We start from the raw sequence: 25,765 nt of genomic DNA on the forward strand, positions 1-25,765 counted from the left end.
TTATATAATTTTCAAAAGTGCCTTGGAATAAATGGCATGGAGGGTTCACTAGAAATGCAGTTTAATTTGATGTCTTCAGGGCTTGTCTGTATAACCTTTTCCTGAGAAAGAGGTTGTCTTTCACAGAAGCAGCAATTCAAGGCCTCACTCTCTTGCCCATAGATGGCCCCTGCTGCTTTTCTTTCTCTCTCTCTCTCTCTGTGCACACGTACCATCTTCACTCATTAAGCCAAAGACGTGCAAATGTATTAAACTATGAAGTTCAGTAATTCCACAGTCTCATGCTGTGAGGAGGAAAGAGGCTTAGCCTAGGTGCATGTCATCTGATGATTTTATAAACTGAAATAATACCAGAATCCAATTCACATCAACAGTAATCACACATTAGAAATGGCAGTCTTGTCCTCCTCAAAGCTAGTGATCATCATATATTGCAGTATCTGCCTCATTAAACTTGTTAGCGTGTATGTAGGAAGGCATATGCAATGGCACACAATTATTTTTTTATCAAAGGGATTTATTAATAGCTATCTGAGTGATTACCCTTGCCTCAGTCTTGCAGCCCTTTCAGATTAACTGCGTTCCCATCCATGATTTTGCCTAATGTGTCACAATGACCCTTTCACCTCATCTTCTACTTCGTTTGCTTTAGCCGTGTTAGATCAGATTTGCATGAACAAAATAATTGTGTCCTGATCAGCATTATCCTCCTCGCAAATTAGAGCAAGCTTTTTTCTAAGGCTGAAATGCAGGGACAAGAGCATGGTAAAAATGGAAGAGTTCTGTTCCTTTTGGGGTGTGAGCACAATTTTTAATCTCCTGGGAGCATTGCTGGTTTTGTCCTCCATGAAGCCATTGAGTAACACACACAAGCTCTCAGTCCAGCTGCACCTGCTGGGTTAGTGATCACACATCTCCAGGGTCTGACACATCTCCAGGGTTACCTGGAGAAAATCTATAACTGCTTCACATACAAAAATCACTTGACAGACTACTTGATATCCAGGGGTTCCCTCTTGCTAGTACATAAGTACTAGCGATATCTTTTTCCTATTAGTGTGACGGGGGAAGTGGTCTGAGTATCTTCAGAGTAGGCACATGGATGCAAAGGCATCACAAGGTTAGCGGTCAAAGACCATGCGACAGGAAGGATTAATTTATCTTAGCAGTATGAAGTGGCATGAATCAGGGAAAGAAAGGTCTGGCACACTGCATACCAGGACTCCCTTTACAGCGGTGTGCATGCATCACAGAATCAGAGTAGAGAACAGACCACGAAATAGTCTATGTATATTTGACATGGATTTATATACTTGTATAATGTGGCTAATTTATTTCACATTTGTTTAGCAATGAGGATTTGAATCCTCTATTTTTCTTGGTATATGGGGTTGGTTTACCTAGGAGGATAAAATGTCTTGCATGCTTTATTTCTTCCTTAGAATTATGGGCTGGGAAAAGAAAGGATTGCTCTTTTACCTCTAAGTTTGCTCCACACAAGGTATAAATTAGTAATGCACAATCAAGAACCTAAACAATTATTTATGTAATTGTCAGACTTGTGAATGGAGCATGAACAATTCATAGAACTCTAATTTTTCTGCTTGATATTACTTAGGTGTCTCTCTCCTTTTTCATGACTAATAGTGTCTATCTTGTGACATTACAGTTTTAATATACTGGGATATTAGACTTTGCACCCACATCCAAGTTTTTAAATTAAAAACAGTTTGTGTTTTGAAGAAAGTGTAACTGGATCCTGGAAGCACATGTAACATGCCTCTTAATATTTAATGAGATAGAATTTCCTTTCTGTCTGGTAAACATAGAGCTTTAGCTAATTAATCCCTTAATTAATGAATTCATCTCATTCATAAGTGATCTGTGCTTGAGAAGGTTTCCCAGTAATACTTGATTTGTGCCTACTATTATTCTGGTGAGGCACTGAAGTTGTAAATTGCAAAAGCAAGCATTAATTCCATGTTAAGTTTGAGAAATCAAGCTCTCCGAAGTCCAGATATTTCAAAAGTTAGGAGTGCTTCCTCAACATTAACTCAACCATATTGCACATGCATATATATTATGCCCATCTCCAAACACATGTATATTTAATAGATGTTCAGTAATATGTTACAGTTTACATGCAACAAGGGAAACAGTCCCTTGTTGCTTGTAAACTGTAACGTATTACTGAACATCTATTAAATATACATGTGTTTGGAGATGGGCATAATCATGTATCCAAATGTCCCTTAACTTTATTTGGATAAAATGAGATTCAGATTTGATCAGGCCCTGTTTGGATTTTGCAGAACAAATCTTGACTGAGTCTTGCAAAACCAGCCTTGGGGTGCATGTGATTGTGCACATGTACAGATATTCACAGTGGCTATCACCAAAAAGTCATTATTTGCCAACTTCACATACAGTAATGTCTGATATGCTGTTATATTTCTCTTACTTAATTTCAGGGTCATTTCTAATTCTATTTCAGAAACAACAGTATGGTAACTCTTAGTAACAGTTGACTTTTTAATGGCATTCATTGTATACGTGGAGGTAGAGAGTCACATTAAGTTAGCAGAAGATGACAAAGAAATTTCTGAGCACTTAACTTTTTCCTTTTGGAGACTCCTGAATTCATTGCCTATTAACAATTGACTTGCATTGTGGAGGGAGGCGGGGGGAGGGGGGAAGCTTTGTAGAAAGGGTATACTCAAAATTCTCTTATAAATGATATATGTTTGTATATTGTGGGCATTAAATTACCTCTATGGATTGCACAGTGAGTTAAACTGAGAGGATTAAGAGCAGCTGGTATAACTGTTAAAAATGCTGCATTCTGAATAACAGCGGCGTTCCCAATCCCCACTTACTTTTGCCATATGTCTCTGTGGAAACAATCTAGTCACATAATTCTAGGAATGATGAGAAGGGGCAGAGAACAGACAAGGGGAACCATCAAATACTTCCTTTCTCTTCTGTTAGCATTTCCTGTTCTTATTCCTGTCAATAGCTCATCTCATCCAGAGAGCAGCTGAGAACCTCCTAGGAATGAAAACAATAAAAGGAAAGTGAGCTCCAGTATAATCTATTACTATCTATTTTATCTGAATAACAATTACAGTTAGAAAGATGTCAATACAGATAGTCTGGCAGAATTCAAACAAACACAAAAAAGAAGCTGGGGGTAGGTGCATGCACTAGAATAGTAGGAGGAGAAAGAGAAATCATTTGTTAAATGTAACCCAATGAAATTATACAAAACCCTACTTTATTACATGTGGAAAGTTGTGATAACGTTATTTTTTTAAAAAAACCCACTTTTATTGCCAATATTGCTGTCTGTCTGAAATGACATAACTACATGAAGAGATGCCTTTAGATTTCACTTCACACCCATTTGGAAGATGTTAGCCTCCTTCAGGCCCTGATTCAGAGCAAACCTAAGTACGTGTTTAAACGCATGATTAAGAGCTGTCCTGAATCAGTATGGGCTTAAGTGCTCTCCTGAATTAAGACTTAAATGAATATAAGTCATGGTCTGGATATATTGGGTGGGGAAGAGATTTTGTGCTCAGGGAGCTGTATTCAACTGCAAAGCACTCTCCATTATTGGTCTGTGATACCATGCCATAGTTAGTTAACTGGAGTTGGTACGACCATTTCCATTCTCAGCCTGATACTGTATTGACACCCATGCGTCCATCCATCACTACCATCCTCCCCTCTAACTTTGTAAGAAGATCCTGTTTTGGCCTGAAGTGTCCCTTTATCTCCCTTTTGAAGAATTTATAGGCTCCACTGATGAAGCCCCGAAGTACCTCCTTCCTTAGAAGTTTTTTAAGGTCAGGCTTGACAAAGCCCTGGCTGGGATGATTTAATTGGGGATTGGTCCTGCTTTGAGCAGGGGGTTGGACTAGGTCCAACTTCCTGAGGTCCCTTCCAACCCTGATATTCTATGATTCTATGATACCAGGAGAGAGAAAAGAGAGGAATTATGAAAACCATTCAGACTGCTCCCCCCGATCTCCTAGTAAATGAAAAGAAACCCCTGTGTGTGAGAGACTTGACTGTAGACAATCTCTGTCGAGGAAACTGTACTCAGGCTGTATGAAGAGTCAGACTCATGTGGAAAGGTTTTGGTGCAGAACACTTTCCATGTGAGGGATTTACATGTAGAAAACATAATATGCAGAAATCTCTTGTGTAGAAAACGTACATAGAAACACCTGAATTAGACACTTTTTTCTGTATGAGAACTTCCCATTAGAAAGTACCCTACTAGAGGAATTCTTATACTGGGGCTCCTCCTTAATTTGCACAAGATCTCTTGGGGAATGAAGGAAACCTCCAGTGTTAGGGCTCACTGGGTCTCCCAGGAGAGAGTTTGTTTCATTCTGTTAATTCTTGGGAGGTGCTCAGCTGGCTGATGATGGATGCTGTAGGGACAGAGCAAGAGCCCCACTTCACCTCCTTCCTGAGCTTTCCTGGAACAGTAGCTGAACCCCACCACTCCAGTTCTCCCAGGAAGTGAAGAGCCCTGCTGCTATAGTTCCCTGCTTTCTCCTAAGGAAGGAAGAGGAGGCTGGCTGCTCTTGCCTCATTTAAGTATGCTGCTGCATTTTTTTTTTAAATATGAAAACAAACAGTAATTTTCTTCATTTTTCTCTAAAGCTTTTTTCCTCAGGAAAATTAATACTTCTACGTAGCAAGGCATAGGGCAAGCTTACTGACCGGGGGAATGGCGGGGATTAGGGGTTCAAAAGAAGAAGCACACTCTGCACCTCTGCCAAGAGTAGCCCTGCAGCTGTGTTTCCCTAGGGCTCCTGAAGGCATAATGCCTGCCTGAGGCTCTGGTGTAAACTGACAAAGCTTTATTGACTTCAAGGGGGATTTTACAACTTACACTAGCTGAGGATCTGCCCCAAGAATCCTAAAGATCCTGCGGGAGCACGGTGCTGTCACTCTACCTTGTCTGTAGGCTGTAACTTGATGCAAAGGAGTCCATGACTGTCTGTGTATGTGTATCCGTCCCCATCAGGATGTATGTAATGCATGTTTTCTCTAGGATTGCAGGGATTTCTGGCACATATTTGTTGGGATTCCCTTTGCGACCTCTTTCCACTTGGCCTTCAAAAACTCAGTTCACCTCCAGATTTCATCGCTTATGTATCTTTATTTGGCAGACAGCAAAGCTATACTGAGTTGATCAGACTGAAACGTAGGGGGTGGGTATAGAGCGTGCCACACATCCAAAGTTACACAGAAAACCTCTTCCTTGATATACATTTACACACTATATTGCATTTGCTACACACTGCATTGCACATTTTGGGATTGGCTTGGTTACTTTGTAGGAACAAATCCCTGTACAACATGCTCTACACATGCACTGTTCATGGAGAACCTGATCTTTACACTCTAGTTTGGGAACATGACAGAGAGAAGGCTGCCTGGCTACTGTACCTATTTCACAGAGAGAGGACTTCAGCCTTCAGGGCTGTCAGTCTGTTATAAGCCTTTAACTCACATGTGGAAAAGGCCTAAGATACAGAAAGGGGAGGAATGTGATACTCGTGTTTGTTCTATACCATTTTAGAGTCTGTTCTAGCACTTTATGCAGCTGGGTCTGGTCAATGCTAACCATATAGTGAACCCTGTAATAATGCAATAAGAGTTCCCTCTTGTGGCAGTAAATTTACATGGCAGGTTACTCAATTTGGAGAGATTTGTCACGTGTTCTGAGAGCTGGGGCCCTGTTTTTAAAGGAATGTGGGGTTTTTTTTAAAGTGCAAAAGATATATTTATTTCTCCCCATAAGCTCTGCCCACTTGCTGCATCACTTCTAACTTACTGATGGGGGTATTTCAATAGCAACTGATTTAGAAATAAGGTAGACCAACATAAGGAGGAGAAATAAGGGAGACCAAAGATGGTGTTAACGACTTAGAACATTAATTTAGAAACAAAAGGTTGCTGTTCAAGCTCAACATAATCTCTGTGGAGCTCCTAGAGAAGCTGAGGATCAGAGTCAGGGATATTTTGAATGTTTCTTTGTAAAGGACCACTATTTAAGTGCTAAAACTCACACGCAACCCTCTAGTGGCTACAGTGATTTCAGACCTCTAGCTTATTTGGAAACTTGTTCTTTGAATGTATTTTTTGAATGCAACTAGCAACTACGCTCAGACCTCAGCATAAGCAGCTGGGCTCCACCTATCTACAGGGAGCAGTTGTGAGCTGCTCAAAGATTTTTCTCCACCCTTTTTCTTGTTTTGAAACTAACAGAACTCGAGGGTACTCCAAAGCATAATCCCGCTGCCTGAGGTAATTGGGAATGGGAAAGTGGGCCAGTAAATTTGTTCTGCAGCTAAGGCCCAAAAATACTATGGCAAGTTCTGATAGTACCAGTGAAATGCAGCCACCACAGAGGTGGAGAGTAGGAGTAAATGGAATATAGTGCACTGAACAACAGTGGGCAGTCTGGGGAAAACTTTGGCCAAAGAGGCACAAAATCTCTTCAAAAACTACCACAGGAAAGATCCAGTCAGAGCAGACAGTACCTTCTTTTTTAAGATTTCATCTTAAATCAACCCTGCCAGGATTTGAACCCCTGGCTCTCGGAAGTCTAAATATATAGAACCTGAAACAACTACACCCTCCCTTCTTTATTTTGTTTCTTAACTTCTGATGTGATTTTGTTCCTTAAAGCTAACTTGTTCTTTCAGGAAAAGTGTGTCATCTTTGCAAAACAACCGAAACTCTGCTGCTTTGCAGGAGTAAAATGGCAGTGACTCAAAGGCCTTATCTACACTAGGGACATGCTCTGAAAATTTTCCACACAGCCCTAATGTAGACATGCTGGCAGGTGCCACTAGCATTATTAACACTTAGTTAGACCTCCTCTAAGCAGGGCTAAATGATAGTGTTAAAATTGCTGCTGTGCTTGGCGCACCATTCACACCAGGGATCCCACTGTTGCTAGTACTAGGGGAACTGAGCTGGTGTTAGCAATGGCAGGGCATTCGTAGATAATTTCCTTAGTGTACGCAAAGCCAAAGATATGACTGAAGGGAATTTCGTCTAAAACTCTTACTCCTCTTAGTTTACCTTCACATTTCAAAATGAGCTGTCCTGCTGTTTTTCTTTTTTTGCTAGCCATCCGTTCTCGGCCCATTAGTTCTAAACAAGCCTCTCCTCTTCCATAATCCATCCTCTCACACCTATTATTTCCGTCAGAGTCTGGCAGTTCCTCAAGTGCCTGGTGTTTTGTACATAGCACTTTGGGTTCTATTGATTTTTATAAACCTATTTATTCATCCCTTTAAAGCAGTGTTGTTTTCACCCCGCTGATTTTAAGGAATTACAAAATTTATCAGTAATAGCAGAGTCTGCACAACGCAAAAGGGCAGAACTGAGAAAAAAATCCCTGGCTTTTTTTCCTCCATTACTAAAACATGCAGTAGAAGGAATCTGAAAACCTGCGCAAGACAGTGAATGTTTCATTTTGGCTACTGATGAGGTAACGCTGGCAACTGGCACGCTTCCCATTCCCCAGCCTTAGAGAGATTTTTGCATTCCATTGCGTTAGTTTCTTCAGATTAATTAGCCAACTCTGCCAACGGCCAGAAACCTCCGGCTAACCGTCTTGTTCTGGTGCTCCAGAGACAACTTTTTTTGGTGATTACTCTATATCCCCTCTACTCCTAAAACTGACATGGGGAGTGGAACTGGGGGACACTGATCTGCCCGCGGGGGAAGCAGCACATAACCGGCATGGACCGGTCGTGCTGTGCTCTCGCCCTGTCTCTGATGGAGTGTCTGACACATCGCCAGTTGGGGAATGTTTTGTGACTGTGGAAGCCCAGTCAGGCCACGTAAGGCTAGTTGAGGGCAGCTGGGCTTAAATCAACAAAGAAATCGAGCCTCTAAGCAGTGCACACTCTGACAGGAAAGTGGCTTGTCTCCCTGTTGACATTGGGTCAGGGATGGCCAGCACTACACCCTCCAGTTAGATTCAGTACCAAGATGATTAACTCATGGACAATTCCCAAACAGAGCGAGGCAAAATTCATCAGACAATCTTTATTATTTATTCATCTCTTACTGAGCCAATTCACTTTTAAAACACACATCTCTGAGCAACATATGTTACAGAACTATGCACTACCAATTCTCTGACTCCCTGTTTCCACCCATTATTGTCAAAAACACAACATAAACCAGACCAGATTAAGGCAATCTGGGGCTCTAGGCCTGCCATAACTAGGGGGCTCCCATGGCATGCCCCTCATTTGGAGTGGTAAGTGCTATCCACGCAACAACTGTCTGCTGGAAACACCCCCCATCCACCACACTTATTTGGGCAGGCTAAGGCTCTCTTCCCCACTGGACAGGTAGAGTAGCGGCAGCAGTAGGAGGCAGGGTGCCTCACCCCAGAGTGGGGTGGGTGGGTGACTTGGAATTAACAACACAGAGAAGCATGGGGCATTTGCCCCTTTCTGAGCTGTTGTTTCAGGCTGTCTGCAGACTCAGGAAGATGTTACTGAATTTGTTACATTCAGGTCACATTTTCAACCTTTTCTTAAGGGGGCAAAACTTTTTCTCTGTGTGTGTAAACAAAAGCTGAAACCCTGATGGAATCACATGACTCCAGGGTTCCTCGACATGGGTCTATAGTGCTTATGCCTTAATCAAGCCCTGACTGACTGACTGAAATGTAGTTTTATCATTTAGAATAGGCCCTAAGCAAAGAATATCCTTGACTGCTGCTCCCTAGGATAACTGCTGATGCTTCCTTGTCCCGCTAGACCATTCTCCTCTGGCATATGCAGTTGTCTGCACACACATTGAAAGGTTGGGTGAGGCCCTTTTAAAATATAGGGATCTTTATAATTTAATATGTAAGTATATGAATTAATAGATTCTCTTTGCAAAAACACTTTTAACAAAATCTCACTATCTCAGGCTATATTTCTCCCCCCTCTCCCCCACAACTGCATCTTGCCTCCATTGTGTTTAACAAAATACAGGCAAGGCCTGCATTCTATTTCAGCATCAAGCGAGAGAGGAGATGAAGTTCCCGCTGAATGCTGAAATATATAAAAACAATCCATTTTCTGGAGAGTCCCTATTTGCTCAGTGAATTTGTACAGAGGGAACATTGGGAATGGGGTTAGTGGGAAGAGCCCCATTTTCTTTGTCTCCTGACTGAGCTGAGTAAGAAATCACTACTGAATGCTGCAAATGTGGGATTTTTAGGGGGAAGGAAGCCATACAGAGGCACTGAAGCTGTGAACTGAGGTCAGTAATGCAGCATAGCCATCAAATGATAAAAATACAACAAACAAGGGGAGAGAACAGTCCGTGAGTGGAAAGTTTGGCCATAGTTCAGCAAGCTATTTAGGGCACAGGCTTAAAGTTAGGCCCATGCTTAACTTTAAGCAATTGAGTAGTTCAACTGATTTCAGTGAGGCTATTAAAATGCTTCAAGTTAGGCATGGGCTTAAGTATCTTGCTGACTCAGGGCCCAAAGGAACACTTAGGAACAGGTGACAAACCAGAAATGAATTTGACACTAACTCCATTGCAGTCATGGGGTTAATTGAGCCCAGAGAGGTTAGAGGGCAATGTTCTAAATTGCCTCTAAACTGGTTTCCTTTGTCATCATCCGCTCCCTTTCCTTCATTAAATGTGCTAATACTGAGCTGTGGTATCAGATCTCAAGGCAACAGACCAGCATGTCTGCTTGCCTGAGCACTCTTCCAAGATCGTTTGATATCCATAGAAATGACTTGCAGTTAATACAGTTCAGTGGGAATTTTGCTGCCGTGATTCAGCAGCAGATCAAATATCTATGAAATGTCCGATGGAAAAATCTTTCCCTGAAAGGCTATGCATCTACCTGCTTTTGAGCAGTCATTTCATTTTGTGCATATGAACCAAAAATGCCTGCGGAGATTTTATGATAAGAGAGATACCAATTTTCACAACTCTTGAGGGGTGCTGCTGTCTGTGGATGTGACTAGATTATGAAAAGCCCTCGCTCTATATGGACGTTATGCAGGGAAGCTGAATATATCTTACTGTGTTCATTATCCTTTTGATTCTTTTTTTCAATCAAAAAGCTTTCTATTTATAGGCCCAAGAATAGTTTGTTACTAGTATTAATAATTTGTGCTTGTATAGCATCTTTTGTTCAAAAACCTCAAATCATGTGCACAGTAAGCCTTGCAATGACCCGGCGGAGATATGCAGTAAATATTAGCCCTATGTTATAAATATACTGAAGTGCAGAGACACTGACTTGCCCAAAGATCACACAGTGAGTAGGTGACAGAGCTGATAGAACTCAGGATTCCAGCCCCCAAATTCTTTTGTCTAACCAGTAGAATGCACTGGATTGTAGGGGAAATTAATAGATTTGATCATTTCCCTTCCATATTAATTTCAGCAAATCATACTGGAATACATGTGTATAATTAATGCAATGTTCATGTCGCACATTTAAAAATCACAAAAAAAATTAACAATCAGGAAATGCAAAAGTGAGGGTTCATCAGCAACATTATCTTGATTGTATTGCACAGCCTGGTTTTTTATTTTTAAAATATAAACAGTACTATATTACGCTGCACATTTTAACCAGAAATGCAGGAATACAGAAGTACGACGTGCACAGCAGTTGATTTTATATCACTCTTGGAACTCTTGCATTCCCTGACTTTTTGTGATTTTTTTTTAAATGTACAACCTAGACACCATATTAACCTATTTTTAAAATTTAATTACAGTTTTTGGGCAGAGGGAAGGGGTATCTATATTGTGGATGTGGTTGAGGTAATACAGAGAAGGTGAAATCCTGCTTGTAGTTGTCCGGGTTGGATGAGAACTAAAGTAGGGATTTCCTGGTTTTGTTTTTTGTTGATGGCATATGCATGTAAGTGGTTTCTAACAGTTTGTGGGACTATATGTGTACGTGTGTATTGAAGTCCATAGTTTAATAGTGAGACATGTTCATACAGTTATTTTTCACAGGCAGAAACAAAGCACTGGTTTCCAGTTTGAACTATAGACAATGGACACTGCCATGCATCTGCTATACTAGATCTTTGCAAACTTTGTGACTAGGAAAGTAGTAAACTCAGAAATTTTGCTTTTTGTGAATAATTTTTTTGGGGGGGAGGGGTTCATCGTCAAGGGTTTGCACCCAAAGTTTCACTTTGAATTTCAGGTTTGAATGAACCTAACATCTAAAGCAAATAGCCATTACTTAGTTACTCAGGATATGAAGGTGAATTTTGCACAATTTTGATATAAGACAATGAATCAGGTCAGGTTTGCTTGAGAGGCTGGTGAATCTCTACAAATCTTTTTTATGAATTTTGGGTCAGGTAACAATTTGTAACAAAACATGAAATTAAATCCGTTTCAAGCAGCTTGTGGTTGTGTTGTGAATCCCTCGCTTAGCTCTGTGTCTGACAGTTTTTCGCTAAATGTATTGCAGAATGATGGGGCAGATTGTGATTTAATTTCCACTGCCGAAACCCACTTTGTAGTAATAGATTAATCTAGCCCCATGTTTTACATGTTACCTGTATGAAGTTGTCACGTACGCTCAGTTTGTAGGGCAATTGGCTGCACGTTCTCCATTGGAGATTTATGCTGCAGGCACTTCCATTTGTAGCACAGTTCCATTTGTTGTGTCTCTGTCCAGTGGGTTAGAGAATAGCTGAGGTAAATTATGAAGATCTGGAAGGTAAAAGAGGAGGAGGTGGTTTGAGACATGACACAGGTCACTTTAGAAAACCGGTTACCCCAGATGCCATCTTTTATATTTTGCATTGAATGCATGGAGAGCTTCCGCCCCGCTGTCCCCCCCCGCCATTTATACTCTCAATGCATTGGCTTGCTCTTGGTGCAATATGTTAGCAAACAATTGTTTGCAGTGAGATTGTTCAATTACACTTTTATCTTTATAATATGCCTGTGGTTTTTTTGTTAGTATAAGGATTGTTGTGAATACAGGCCTCTCTTATCAAAACCAGTCTGAGCTAGTTTTAGTCATTAAACTGAGAGAGCAGTCCAGGCAGGCAGAGTTGGTGAAAACAGCTATAATCAGACAGCACTGCTGTGAGCTCTTAGAATCCTCCTGTACAGCTCGGCAAAAGGGGTTAAGCACTCTAAATGAGGGTTCTGAGATCCTTCCGTTAAACTCTCTCCCTTTTGGCAGGGAGTTTCCATTCTCTCCCTGCAACAGGATGAGAAATTCTGGTAGCTCTGGTTAGAAGAAGCTTTGCTATTAAAGTACATTCTCTCTTCCACAGACACCAGAGCAGTTTGTTTTATTTGGCTTTATGGAATTGTAAAGAGTTTTCTCCGAGGCATGTACCTCTATGCGCACACAAGGAGCTTGAAATGAATTAGTGTTCCTTTTGGGCTTAGCGAAGACTTCAGATTTTACTCGTTAAATTGTGCTAAAATAGTTTCTAATAGGTGATATTTTATGTTATTAAAATACTGCTGTTACTACTTTACATGTGTGAAACACATGAATTTAGTCTAACATCACTAAATATATCAGAGGGATAAATACCAGAGAGGGAGAGGAATTATTTAAGCTCAGTACCAATGTGGACACAAGAACAAATGGATATAAACTGGTCATTGGGAAGTTTAGACTTGAAATTAGATGAAGGTTTCTAACCATCAGAGGAGTGAAGTTTTGGAATAGCCTTCCAAAGGAAGCAGTGGGGGCAAAAGATCTATCTGGCTTTAAGATTAAACTCGATAAGTTTATGGAGGAAATGGTATGATGGGATAACATGGTTTTGGTAATTAAATATTCATGGTAAATAGGCCCAATGGCCTGTGATGGGATATTAGATGGGATGGGATCTGAGTTACCCAGGAAAGAATTTTCTGTAGTATCTGTCTGGTGAATCTTGCCCATATGCTCAGGGTTTAGCGGATCGCCATCTTTGGGGTCGGGAAGGAATTTTCCTCCAGGGCAGATTGGAAGAGGCCCTGGAGGTTTTTCGCCTTCCTCTGTAGCATGGGGCATGGGTCACTTGCTGGAGGATTCTCTGCTCCTTGGAGTCTTTAAACCACGATTTGAGGACTTCAATAGGTCAGACATAGGTGTGAGGTTTTTTGCAGGAGTGGTGGGTGAAATTCTGTGGCCTGCGTTGTGCAGGAGGTCAGACTAGATGATCATAATGGTCCTTTCTGACCTAAATATCTATGAATCACATCTGATGAGGAACCTGTTGTTATCCCTATTTTGATAGGGAAACTGAGGTACAGGGCAATGAAATGAGTTACTCTGGAAGGTCAGTGCTGAGATGAGGACTTCGATCTCTTGGTTCCCCGTCTTGTGCCATAGTCACAGTACTATACCTACTGCGATCAGCAATTTTTTACCTCCCACATTAGTGATTTAATAAAGCTGTTTTTATATGCTTCAGAACATTCTTACAAAAGGCAATTTTCTGTGTTTGACCAGTCATATATTTTCTGTTCCCACTGATGATGTGATTTGAATAAGAACTTCTTTCTTCTGCTTGAGCACCTGCAACAGAGCCAAACTCCTGTTTTTATGAAATTGCAATCTGTCACTCCAGGAATGTATAACAGCATTAAAGACCAAGTTGGAAGAGAACATGAACTAGAAAGAATCAAAACTTTAAGACAAACAAACAAACAAACAACAAAAACCAACACACAAATACTCTTAATAATTAGTGAACATGGCAAGAAAAATTATGAAAAACTTAAGGTCCTGTTTTTTGTACCTCAGTGGAGGCAACCCTCAGTGGGTCACGCATTTCCTTTAGACAGAGGAAGTGCATCTGAAGACCCCAGCAATTCAAATCCTAGAGGAGACCCTGCTTACGTGATGTCTGCCATCTTGGCTGGCACTGGCTATTGAACTGGGGATCTCCCTAACTAAATGCAGATTGACCTAAACAGTGAGACTCTATAGCTAGGGACTATAATAGATTCACGTTGTTTGTGATTTGGGCACAGAGGGGAAGATGTAATATATGCTGACCAGTGGATTATGCTTGTGCTGGTTACTTAACCACTCTCTGCCTCAGTTTCTCCTCTGTAAAATGGGGAGAGTACTAATCTACCTCACAAGCATGTTGCGAAGCTCAGTTCATTGTTTGTACAAGTCTTTAAGATCTTTGGATGAAAGGTACAATGTAAGTGTGAAATATTGTTATCTGAAACATTTTCCCTGAATCAAAGTGCTCCTTTTCAAGGGACACTGTCAAATACCTTAGCTCACATATTTGTTCTATTCTGAAATGACATCCACTGAATGCATCCGATGAAGTGAGCTGTAGCTCATGAAAGCTTATGCTCAAATAAATTTGTTAGTCTCTAAGGTGCCACAAGTCTTCCTTTTCTTTTTTCTGAAATGACTGTAATCCAACAGGAAATACCCAGTGGGCTCATTTAAATAAATATCTAAATCCAACATTAAAATAGGCAAGAATTATTTTAAAGATAGGTACAATGGGGCCAGATCATCAGATGGTGTAAATCAATGTATCTCCTTTTCAAGTCAATGGAGCTACATTGACTTACACACCTGAGGATCAGGCCCTATATTTTGCTGGGCATCAGTAAAATAATGTTTTCTGTTCTTGCTTCTTGTGTCTTCTCTGAAGTATCAGTTAATTAACACACATTATTCCCTGCACTATGCAGGCTCCTGCTCACACAGCCGATGAAGCTGGAGCCCCAAGGCATCAATAAATAAAACGGAGCCATATTTGATTGTTCTCTTAAAAGGCGGGGGAAAAAAATCAAGGTGTGTGAAATAACTTGCAATCAACAGGGAAATAACATGGATTCAAAAGTCTTTCAGAATTTATAAACAATGGTCTAATTGGCTACTTGATCCGAGCGTACATTAAGCTTTTCTGTGTCACCCCTTATTTCCAATGCACTGGATGGCTTTTCATCTTTGCATCTGCAATCTGAGTACATTGATAAAAATTTCAAGAAGCAGCAGCACACACATTTCAAATACTCACGGAGGAAGACTACGAAACCTTTTAAAAATGTTATCAGTTTTAACCATCTTTTGTCTTTTGAGAGAATAGTTTTTCCTGGCATTGGTGTGTATACTTGCAATTAGTGATATTTTACTGTTATCAGACACCTGTCTAATCGCCTGCAAAAGCTGCATATCCCAGTGGCATGGGAGGTTGTATGATCTAGTGATTGGAGTTGGGGACCAAACCTTGGGTTCTATTCACAGCTCTTCCAAAGATCTTTGTGTGGGCTTCAGCAAATTTACCCATTTTGAAAATTGGTATAAACTTATCCCCCTTACAATTTTGTGAAGCACTCTTTAAAATTTTTCCCCGTACCAGGGAAGCCATCTCCTGAGCACCCCCTCGTGGCCGGAGGTCACTCTGTGGCACTCTGTCTGTTTCCCCTCGTCAGGGCCCCTTAACAACTCCACAGAGCCTGTCTCATTTGATCACAATCCATCTGGCAGTCTGAGTTTATTAACAGTTTCAAAAGCAAACAGCAAAACTCTTCCACCAAGCCTTAAATTGGGCACAGTCCCTCATTTCTAAGGTACTGTCCTGCTGTCTGAGCACTGGAGAAGATGCAGGGCCTGGTCTATCTTCTTTGCTTTCTTCCCAATAGAAAAACACAACTTTAAGCTGGGTCTTCTTACCTAGCCCCAACTCCCTTCCTCGGGGACCACAATAGGAGATTCTCTCTGCAGAGCCCTTTCCTGCTCCAGGTGCAGTCCCACCCCCTTAATTGGCCCAATTGGGATTATCTGTTCTGGCACAGGGGAACTGCACCTACTTGAATTGCAGAGGCCTGCCACCCTGTGACATTCCCAATTGCTACTTAAACACACAATAGCAATATTCTTCTTTTGCCATGAATATTACCCCCTAAATGCACTGCATCTATAAACTGAAGATTTAAAAGAGCCACTTTCAATTGCTGTTCAGTCCCACCAAACCTGGCTGCCCATACATACACACACTGCTATGCTTTGACATCCCCAGGCAGTTAGCATGTAAAGGCAATAGTACTTGTAGCACTCTGGAAGCTGCACTGATCCCAAAAAGGAGCATTTTTCTAGAGCTTTTGGGACAGAGTCAGATCTGTTACGCTGGTGTAAATTGCGAGTAACTCTGCTTAGTGTAATACAATTACTCCAGAATTGCAACCATGTAACGGAGCACAGAATTTGGCTGCTTGTTTCTTTAATCACCAAAGAAACCAATGGCCAAACCTCCAAAGATGGATTGAAAGACAGAAGTATTGAAAACATACTTGCTACTTGAGTGTCTAGACACTCCTTTGCTCCCTATCACAGTAGTGTCTGAGCGCCTCACAAATGTTAATGAGTTTATTCTCACAGTTAGGGTGACCAGACAGCAAGTGTAAAAAATCAGGACAGGTGGGAGGTAATACGTGCCTATATAAGAAAAAGCCCCCAAAATGGGACTGTCCCTATAAAATCATGACATCTGGTCACCCTACTCACAATGCTCCTGTGAGGCAGGGAAGTCGTCTTATCTGAATTTTATAAATAGGAGAACTAAGGCACAAAAAGACGGAGGGACAGATTCTGGCACCCTTGCTCACTTTGAGTAGCAAAGGCTACCTATTGGCTATGGCTGTGGGATGCAAGCCCCAGCAATGAGGACTGGGATTCTTGTGTGTGACTACAACCTGAGAATAACAGAGTCCATTATATTTACTTCTCATAAACTGACTTGTCAGTTACCTGCTTTCTTTTGAGATTGTTAGCAGTAATTCAAAGCCTCTTCTCTCAGAACTGGCTGCACTGCTTTTGGCTGTTGTGTTGAAGGTTAAATTAGCCACACAGCTCTGTTTCCAATGCACTGTTAAGGAACATTTATTTTAATGTTGCTTTGACTATGAGATGTTATGAGCTTTAAGAATCAGAAGAGATAACTATGTTACTGTATCCTATTCTTCAAAATAAGCCAAGTATGCCCATTAAAAAGTAAACTTTTTTGACATGAATTCTTCCTTTCAGTACCACAAATTTTAAACTTGTGATGGCTGTTGTACTAGGATGTATCTATTACAGATGCATCTTTTTGTCCCAGGAGAATCTCAAATGACACTTGAATTTCTTTTTAGTCGACTTACAGAGGTAATTTCAGTTTGAGAGGGAAGAGATGAAATCGGTGAACAGGTGTGCAGGTTCTGTATGGATTTTAAAAATGTCTCAGGGCACAATTTATGGGGTGGAAAGTCACAAGACCTTTTTTGTATGAGGTTTCTGTATCTGAATGGTACAAATACCATAAGAAGACGGATCTAGCATTTAACTTAGCCCTATAAATGGCATCTTAAAACACACACCCACAAGCCTATGAAATACACAAATAGAAAAGCTGTGATATTTAGATTCTCATTGAACCTTAATGCACAGACCACTTTTTTATTTTATTATTATTTAACATCTATATTGTGGTTGAACCTGAAGGCCAAAAGGGTTGATACTCCTACAAACATCAAGACAATGGCAGACCTTGCTCCAAAGAGCATACAGCCCAAAAGGCAAGATGTAATATGTGGATGAGACAAACAAGCAGGTTGGGGGAAGAGGCGTGCAGGGAAGGTAAGAAAAATGTGCACAATTTGTAGCCAGTTGGCAGTCGTGATCACAGCCCTCTTCCCACCTTGCCATTATCAGGTTGTACTTTGCAGTAGCATTACTGCTGAGATGAGCTGGAGGAGGGGCTTGGACTTGAAAAAGGACAAGATGGCCTTCTAGATTTTGGCTGGGAGTTTTTCCAACTCACAAGGGGCAGAGGCAGCATGGGAGAAATTATGAAAATGCTTGCCAGGGAAGGGGGTGACCGAGGCTGGCATTATTAGTAGAGGGAAGGAAAGAGTCAATTTTGTCATAATAGGTAGAGCAGGGCTAACTTGTGAAGGGCTTGGAAAGTAACAACATGAGGTTTGTGTTTGATGCACTGGAAAAGAGGGAGCCAGTGGAGAAACTTAAAGAGGGTGATCTCCTTTTGAGTGTGTGTGTGTGTGGTTGCAGGCATTGAGACCAGAGAGATGAAATCAAAGTGTGAGAGGATTAGAGCTTGGGGAAGAGTTAACACTCAAACCTATCAGTTAGCCTTTATAAAAGGAATCTAGTTCTTCTAGTTCTTCTAGGGAAGCTGGTCAAACTAGAAGGCAAAGTTTTCCAGCAAAAAAAAAAAGGCTCTTCTGCCTCATGTTCTTGAGTTCTACAGCCAAAAGTTCCTTTTCTGTGCCCCTCTCTGCTCCCCCACCATACCCCACTCACAGTGGTTGGCCTGGGTCAATGAGGACCCAGGTTCAGAGGTGCATCTGTGTGAGTTCACCTCCTACCTGGGGAAGAAGGCACCTTGTTTGCTCTGCCATCTGAGCACTTGTTCTGGCTAGCTGACCCACCAGCCGCTCGTTCCGCTCCGCTCACCGACCGACTGTCAGTCACCTTCTGCTGCCATCTGCCTCTCTGCTATGACCTCTGCACATCAGTGTCTTAGTGATTTTCAGCTCTTTGCAGGCTGGGCAGAAACATGGTCCCACCACAAGTGATTTCAGCTCTCATTTGAGCACTTAAAAATAACAAAAGGCTCGCAATGAAACCTAGTTAGCTCTATCTTTGAACAGTGGGGAGGAACAGGTTAAATCAGACCTGAGACCATTAGCGAGAGTCCACACCTCCTGGCTGGGGCACCTGTCCCCATCCCTCTTACTTTCACAGGGGTCTGGCATTTGAGCTCCTGGCTTAACGAGGTCCTTTCAGCTGAGGGTGACCCCCTCATTTGGGACAGGTTAAGTACAGTTCTGCTTCCCTTTATTCAATACAATAAAGACAACAACACTGATAACATTTCACTACGGCTGCATTCAGTACTAAAGTGATTTATAACCCAACACCAGCCAAAGTTTATCACTTTGAGCAACACACCTCTATCTGCTGGATATGCTCGCAGAGTAGGTGTGTTAACGTAAATACAGTTTGCTCCTGAAGTCTCTTCCCCCTCCTAGCTAGCTGTCAGGGGAGAACTCATTCAGACCCTGCTTACATCAGCAAATGTGATGCATCTGTTTATGGAGTACTGAACCTTTTAAATATCTAAGGACTCTGCCTGTATACAGAGTGCTGCAGCCATTTAATTCTTGGAACTGCTGCAGACTGTTTCGAATTTATTTCACCCACACACTGTGCTCTTCAGCGGACACTTACATTATGTTATTCTCCTCCTTAATCTACAAAAAGTCATTTTTAGATGGAACAAATTTCTTTACATCTGGAACCATAATGAGTTGGAGTCACACTCAGAAGTAATTTGGTTCACATTCTGTTGGGGAGGGAAGAAGTGCAGAGGAATGACAGAGATAATTTAATGGAAAATAAATAAATCTATATCATATATAAGGTATTCACTTGTGGTAGTCTAGCCTTTGTGAGATTCTTTATCACCTAATAAAGAGCACAGGCTTCCCTTTATCTAACAAAATGTGTTGCTGTGGTTCATTTAAAATTAAGCTCTTGGGAAAATGGGGGAAGTCCCCTTGGATTTGAATGATGGGGCAGGGGGAGAGGAGGAAGGCTCACGAACTCAGACAAGATTTTCAAACACCAAAAACGATTTTGGAAGGTTTCAGAACTTTGTTTTATTGGATACACCCATGCCTATTACATTCTAGCATACGTAATTCCTTCTGATCCATTCCCTACCAAACTCCTATTTGTCATATTAATCATAATGACAAAGTCCAACAAGGAAAAGCCAGCCTTACCTAGGTTTTTCCCACCCAAATCCCTGTTTTTGATTGGGATTAGGAAGAGAATCTGTGTTGGACTTCAATAGTGCGTTCAGTAGTTTTGCCATTGTAGAAAGGTCTTGTAGTTATCAACCAAGGTTACCATCCCTAGTGCACGTCTCAGTTCTGGTACATTAGTTGGTGAATTCAACTCTTGAATTGCTTTACTTTCTCAGGGCTAGGGCTGAGTCCATCTTTCTTTAGTGTCTGTCTCAAAAATTCAATTTGGGGTAGACAGAAAATGCAATTCTCTCTGTTTAGCTTCAGTCCGGACTGACTGATCAGGCTTAGAACTCCATTGACAGTTCTGTTGTGTTCTTACCCATACATTCTTACATCATACCCATATATAAAAATGTCATCCATGCAAATTAGAACACCATTTGTGTTTAACATTTCTGCCATTTTCCTTTGGAAAATTTCAGCTGCACTGGTAATTTCAAAAGGTAATTTTTGAAAGCAAAATCTCCCAAAGGGTGTGATGTGATGTAGTCTGTGTAGCACTTTGGCAAAAGGAATTTGCTAGAATCCACTTGAGAAATCTAGCTTGGAGACTATTGTAATTTCTTTCACTTTGGGGAGGAAGTCATCCAGTGTTAGGAGCATATATTTTTCTCTAACAACTGTTTCATTAAGTCTCTTAAGATCCACACAGATTCATATTTTTCCATTTTTCTTTGTAACGAGTACCATTGAGGCACATTATATTGTCGGCTGAGATTTTTCTCATTTTTGCCAATCCACTCAATTTCTCTTTAACTCAGTTTCCACTTTATGAAGTAATGGGATAGGAATCCTGTGAAGTATATGTACACTTTATGGTTCAACACTGTCTGTTAAGGTTATTCGTACTGGATCTACTTTCAAAAGTCCACTATCACCAAATATTCCATTGAGTTCTTCCACTTTTCTCCCTAGGCCCACCATGGTTGCCATGCTGTGGCAAAGAATGGCTGTTGGTCTGTGGTCCTTTCATCACATACACTCTTAATGCATAACTTTTGTCTTTGCAAGTAGTTTCTCTGGTGAAATGGCCGATGCAGTTCAGAGTGCCTCCAGGGCTAGTCAGAGTTGTGTCAGGTGACTTCAGCTGTGGCAGGGATTGAAGGGGACTGTAAATCCCTTCGGCAGTGACTGTGACATCCACTCTTAAATCAGTCTGAAAGTCAATAATCTTTCCATGAATATTCAATTCCCTTCTCCAGGCAGGTTCTGTGTCATAACAAGTGATAGATCCCAGAAATAATGACTATTGATAGTTTCTAATATTAGTCAACTCCCTAACTGCTTTGGTGCATCAAACATCTGCAAAATGCCGATATTTTGTGCATTTATTACACTATGTGCCTCTGACTGGACAAGTATCTTCTCTTGGGATAAGACTTTTTTTCTACCCCTTGTGCATATAGGCTGGAATTTGTCCCTCTCAGTCTTGGAGTTCTTTCTCCTTGCTTCAGGGATTTTGTGATGATGACTGTTTAAAACTCAAGTGTATGTTTACAGCTTTTGAGCTGGTTGCAGGTTTTTCAAGTTGCTTCTGCCTTTTGTTCTGCTGTTTGACTAGTTCAGACTGCTTTGCTATCTGTGTAGCTCTGGCTAGAGTTAAATCTGTCTTCAATTGTAGCTGCTGTAAAAATTGATCTGTTAATCTAACAACCAGCCTGTATCTGATATTTTCACGTTTTCCAGTTCCAAAAATCAGTTTTTAGCCAGTGCATGCAGAGCTCTTATAAAACATTAACATTTTCCCCTGATTGGTAAATACTGTAGTGAAAACATGCTCTTTCATAAACAATGTTTCTTTGAAGTATAAAGTATGTATCAGACATAGCCAAATCCCTTTCATAGTAATCTTTGTGACTGTCTTCAGTAAAGTCAAAGGATTTAAAGATATGCTCTGTTTGCTTCCCTGTACCATAAATTAAAGATACTTGAATATCTCATTCCTGGTGGAGCTTTACAGCAATTCAAAATATTGCAAAATACTGCTTCCAGTATGTCCATTGTCAAGGTTTTTCAAAGTTGATGTTCTCTGGGGGCAACTGGCATATAGATGAAATCCTGCAGCTGTTGTTGCTTTGTTCCTTCTGTTTGTTCTCTTCTGGCACTAGTTTACTTCTGACATTATGTCATATACTTCTTGTACACTGTAGGTTGCAGGGCTGCTATTAGCAAGTCAGGTTTCTGTGTCAGATACAGACTGACTAGAGAGCTTACTTATTAGAGAGATACATGTCAGATGTGTTCATTATAAGACCTTTTTATTGCTCTGCCAGGTATAGCTGAGGTTTAGCTTACCCACGGTATTTAAAACACAGTGCTGCCTATTGGCTAAACAGTATAATCAGTTTTGCACTTTATTATAGTGCCTGCACGTAAGCAGGGGTACAGGAATAAATCAGAGTCCTTCTCTGTCTAAAGCAGAAATCTGGGCTGTGCAGATCGGGCTATTTGAAAAATTTCTAGACGCCCAGTACCACTTAGGGCAACCCTGGTTTTCCCAAATTCCAGTTAACTAAAACTCCTGTTTAACAAGAGGTCAGCTACATCCCTTGAATTTTCACTGACTGAGGCTCCACTCCATGGGAGTTACCAGTGTAAGTGGGACCAGAGTGTTTTCATATCACTGAAAATGTCTTCCATATGGAATGAAGATGTCATAAGTAAAACTAGAGTCACTTGTATCTAGTGGAGTTCCACAGGCTGATTCCAGGGTTTGGCACAATTGAATATTATCATTAATGATTTGGATAGTGGAGTAGAGGGTATGCTTAGAAATTAAGTGGATGACAATAAGCTTGGAGGTGTCGCTATCCTTTGTATGATAAAATTAGAATTCAAAACAACCGTGACAAATTGGAGAATTGGTCTGAAATCAACAAGATGAAATTCAATAAAGACCAGTGAAAAGTACCACATTTAAGAAGGAAAGATCAAATACAAAATGGGGTCTAACTGGCTGGGGTAGTACTGCAGAAAATGATCGGGGGTTATAGAGATCACGTACGGAATATGAGTCAATAACGTGAAGCAGTTGCTAAAAAGGCTAATATTATTCTGGAGTGTCGTATGTAAAACACATGAGGTAACTGTCCAACTGTACTCAGTGCTGATGAGGCCTCAGCTGGACTACTGTGTCCAGTTCTGGGTGCCACATTTCTAGAAAGATGTGGACAAACTACAGAGAGTCCAGAGGAAAGCAACAAAAATGATAGGTTTAGAAAACCCGACCTATGCGGAAAGATTAAAAAAAACTGACCATGTTTAGTCTTGAGAAAAGAAGACTGAGAGGGAAGGAGCCTGGCGCCAGCTGCCGACATCCTTGGAGCTGGCCCCTGACTGTGGAGCCTGACTGCCATGAGATGCTCTCCAAGCCACTTGTCACTCCTGCACAGCAGCAGTAGAGTGAGGAGCACCAGGGCAGCGGTGAACAAGTCCCTTGGGGTATTGCGCTGTCCTGCTCCCTGAGCCTTGCCCCCTTGCATTGCCAGACATTCCCCAGGCAGGGCAGGTGGTATCACAGTTCCCGGCTGCAACCCTGATGTGCTCTTGCCTCTCCCCCAAAGGATCCCGGATCCTGCTGGCAATGCCCACTGGAAGCCAGCCCCTGACCACAGAGCCCAGCTGCCATGAGATGCTCCCCAAGGAATTTGTCACCACTATAGAGCAACAGCAGAGCCTGGACCACCAGGGCAGTGGCAAGCGAGTGCTTTGGGGGACCAGCCTCTGACAGTCAGGTTCTGGAGGCAGGGCCCATCTCCAGGGGGCATCACCAGCTGGTGCCAGGCTCCTGCAGGGAAGAGGCAAGAGTGTGCCGGGGCACATTTCAGAGCTATGCTGCCTGCCCGGCCTGGGAAGCACCTGGTCGTGCTGAAGTGACCTGGCTCAAGGAGCATGAGACGGAGGGCTGCCAGACAGACCACTCCCCGGCTACCACAGCATGGAGAGACAGGGGACTGAGTGGGCTGGGCAGCTCCCTCCAGCTTCAGATCCCTCAGCTTCAGATCCATCAGCTCCTGGCAGGAGGTGACGGTTTTCAAACTGTGGGGCATGCCCTAAGCCTCTGTGCTGAATGGAAGGCAGAAATCGGGGTGGGAGCATATGACTCCATGTGTCGTCCCCCCTGATACCCCTTTTCTCTTCCCCCAGCAGTTGCCCCGCTCACCCTGCCCACGTTATAGCCCAGAAAAAGAGGATTAAGGCCAAAAATTTTAGAAATGTCCACTAATTTTGTTCAGTTTTGGCTCTGTGATGCCTCCCACAGGTACCCACGGTTGAGGCACCTTGCTACATGCAGTGCATCTTCTCTGTACCTACGGTGCCGAGAACAGTGGGACAGTTACCGCGTGTGTTTTACGTATGACACTCCAGTTATTAAACCCCACAATGATATTAGCCTTTTTCACAGTTGGTTCTCATTATTGTCTCATGTTCAATTTGATTCGCTATAACCCCCAGATCCTTTTCGGCAGTACTACTGCTAGCAAGTTAGTCCCCATTTTCTATTTGTGATTTTCCTACTTAAGTATAATACTTTGTACTTCAATTTCTTCATGTTGATATCCGACCAATTCACCAATTTGTCAAGGCTGTTTTGAATTCTAATCCTGGCATCCAAAGGGTAACAATGCCTCCAAGCTTGGTGTCATCCACAAATTTTATAAGCGTACGCTCCACTCCTGTATACAAGTCATTAACGAAAATATTGAATGGTGTCAGACTCAGGACTGACCCCTGTGGGACCCCACTAGATATGTACTTTTAGTTTGAAAGTGAGCCATTGATAACTACTTTTTGAATATGGTCTTTCAAGCAATTGTGCACTCACATTATAGTAATTTCATCTAGACCACATTTCCCTCGTGTGTTTATGAGAATGTCATGTGGGACTACATCAAAAGCCTTACTAAATTCAAGATATATATTGTGTGTTTCTCCTCCTCCCATTGACTAGGCAAAGAAAAGAAATTAGGTTGGTTTGGCATGACTGGTTCTTGACTAATCTATTTTGGCCATTACTTATAATCCCATTATCCTCTAGGTGCTTACAAATTGATTGTTTAATCATGTGTTCCAATATCTTTCCCGGTATCGAACTTAGGCTGACAGGTGTATAATTCCCTGGGTCATCTTTTTTCCGCTTTCTAAAGATAGGCACTATGTTTGCTCTTCTCCAGTCCTCTGAGACCTCACCTGGTCTCCATGAGTTCTCAAAGATAATTGCTAATGGTTCCAAGATTGTTTCAGCAAGTTCCTTAACTTCCCTAGGGTGCCTTTCATCAGGCCCTGCCAATTTGAATACATCTAACTTATCTAACTACTCTTTCACCTGTTTTTTCTCTATTTTGGCCTGCATCCCTTCCTCTTTGTTGTTCATATTAATTAAATATCTGGAAGCCATTTACCTTTTTAGTGAAGACTGAAGCAAAATAGGCATTGCAAACCTCAGCCTTATCAATGTAATCAGTTATTAGGTCTCCTTTCTGGCTGTTTAGAGGATCTACACTTTCCTTCGTCTTTCTCTCGCTCTTAAAGCATTTAAAGACCTTCTTCTTATTGCCTTTTATGCGTCTTGCTAGGCATAACTTGTGTTTGTGCTTTAGCCATTCCGATTTTGTCCCTATATGCCTGGCTGACTCCCTTGGTTACTTCCTCCACTTTCCAAAACAAAATTTTCCCCCCAATACATTCCTAGAACTTACTGGACACTGTTTTGCCATGTTATTTTTCAAATAGATATCTGGGTACTTAAAGTCCCCAGTTACTATCAGGCCTTGTATTTTTGGATATTTCTGTTGGTTCTAAAAATGCCCCATTCACCTCCTCCTTCTGATTTAGTGGCCTATATTAGATTCCTACATGACATCTCCCCAGTTCCTCCCCCCCCCCTTTTTTTTTCTTCACCCACAGACTTTCAACTGGG

Source organism: Chelonia mydas, chromosome 2 (genome assembly GCF_015237465.2).
Source record: "Chelonia mydas isolate rCheMyd1 chromosome 2, rCheMyd1.pri.v2, whole genome shotgun sequence".
In the NCBI taxonomy this organism is placed as follows: domain Eukaryota; kingdom Metazoa; phylum Chordata; order Testudines; family Cheloniidae; genus Chelonia; species Chelonia mydas.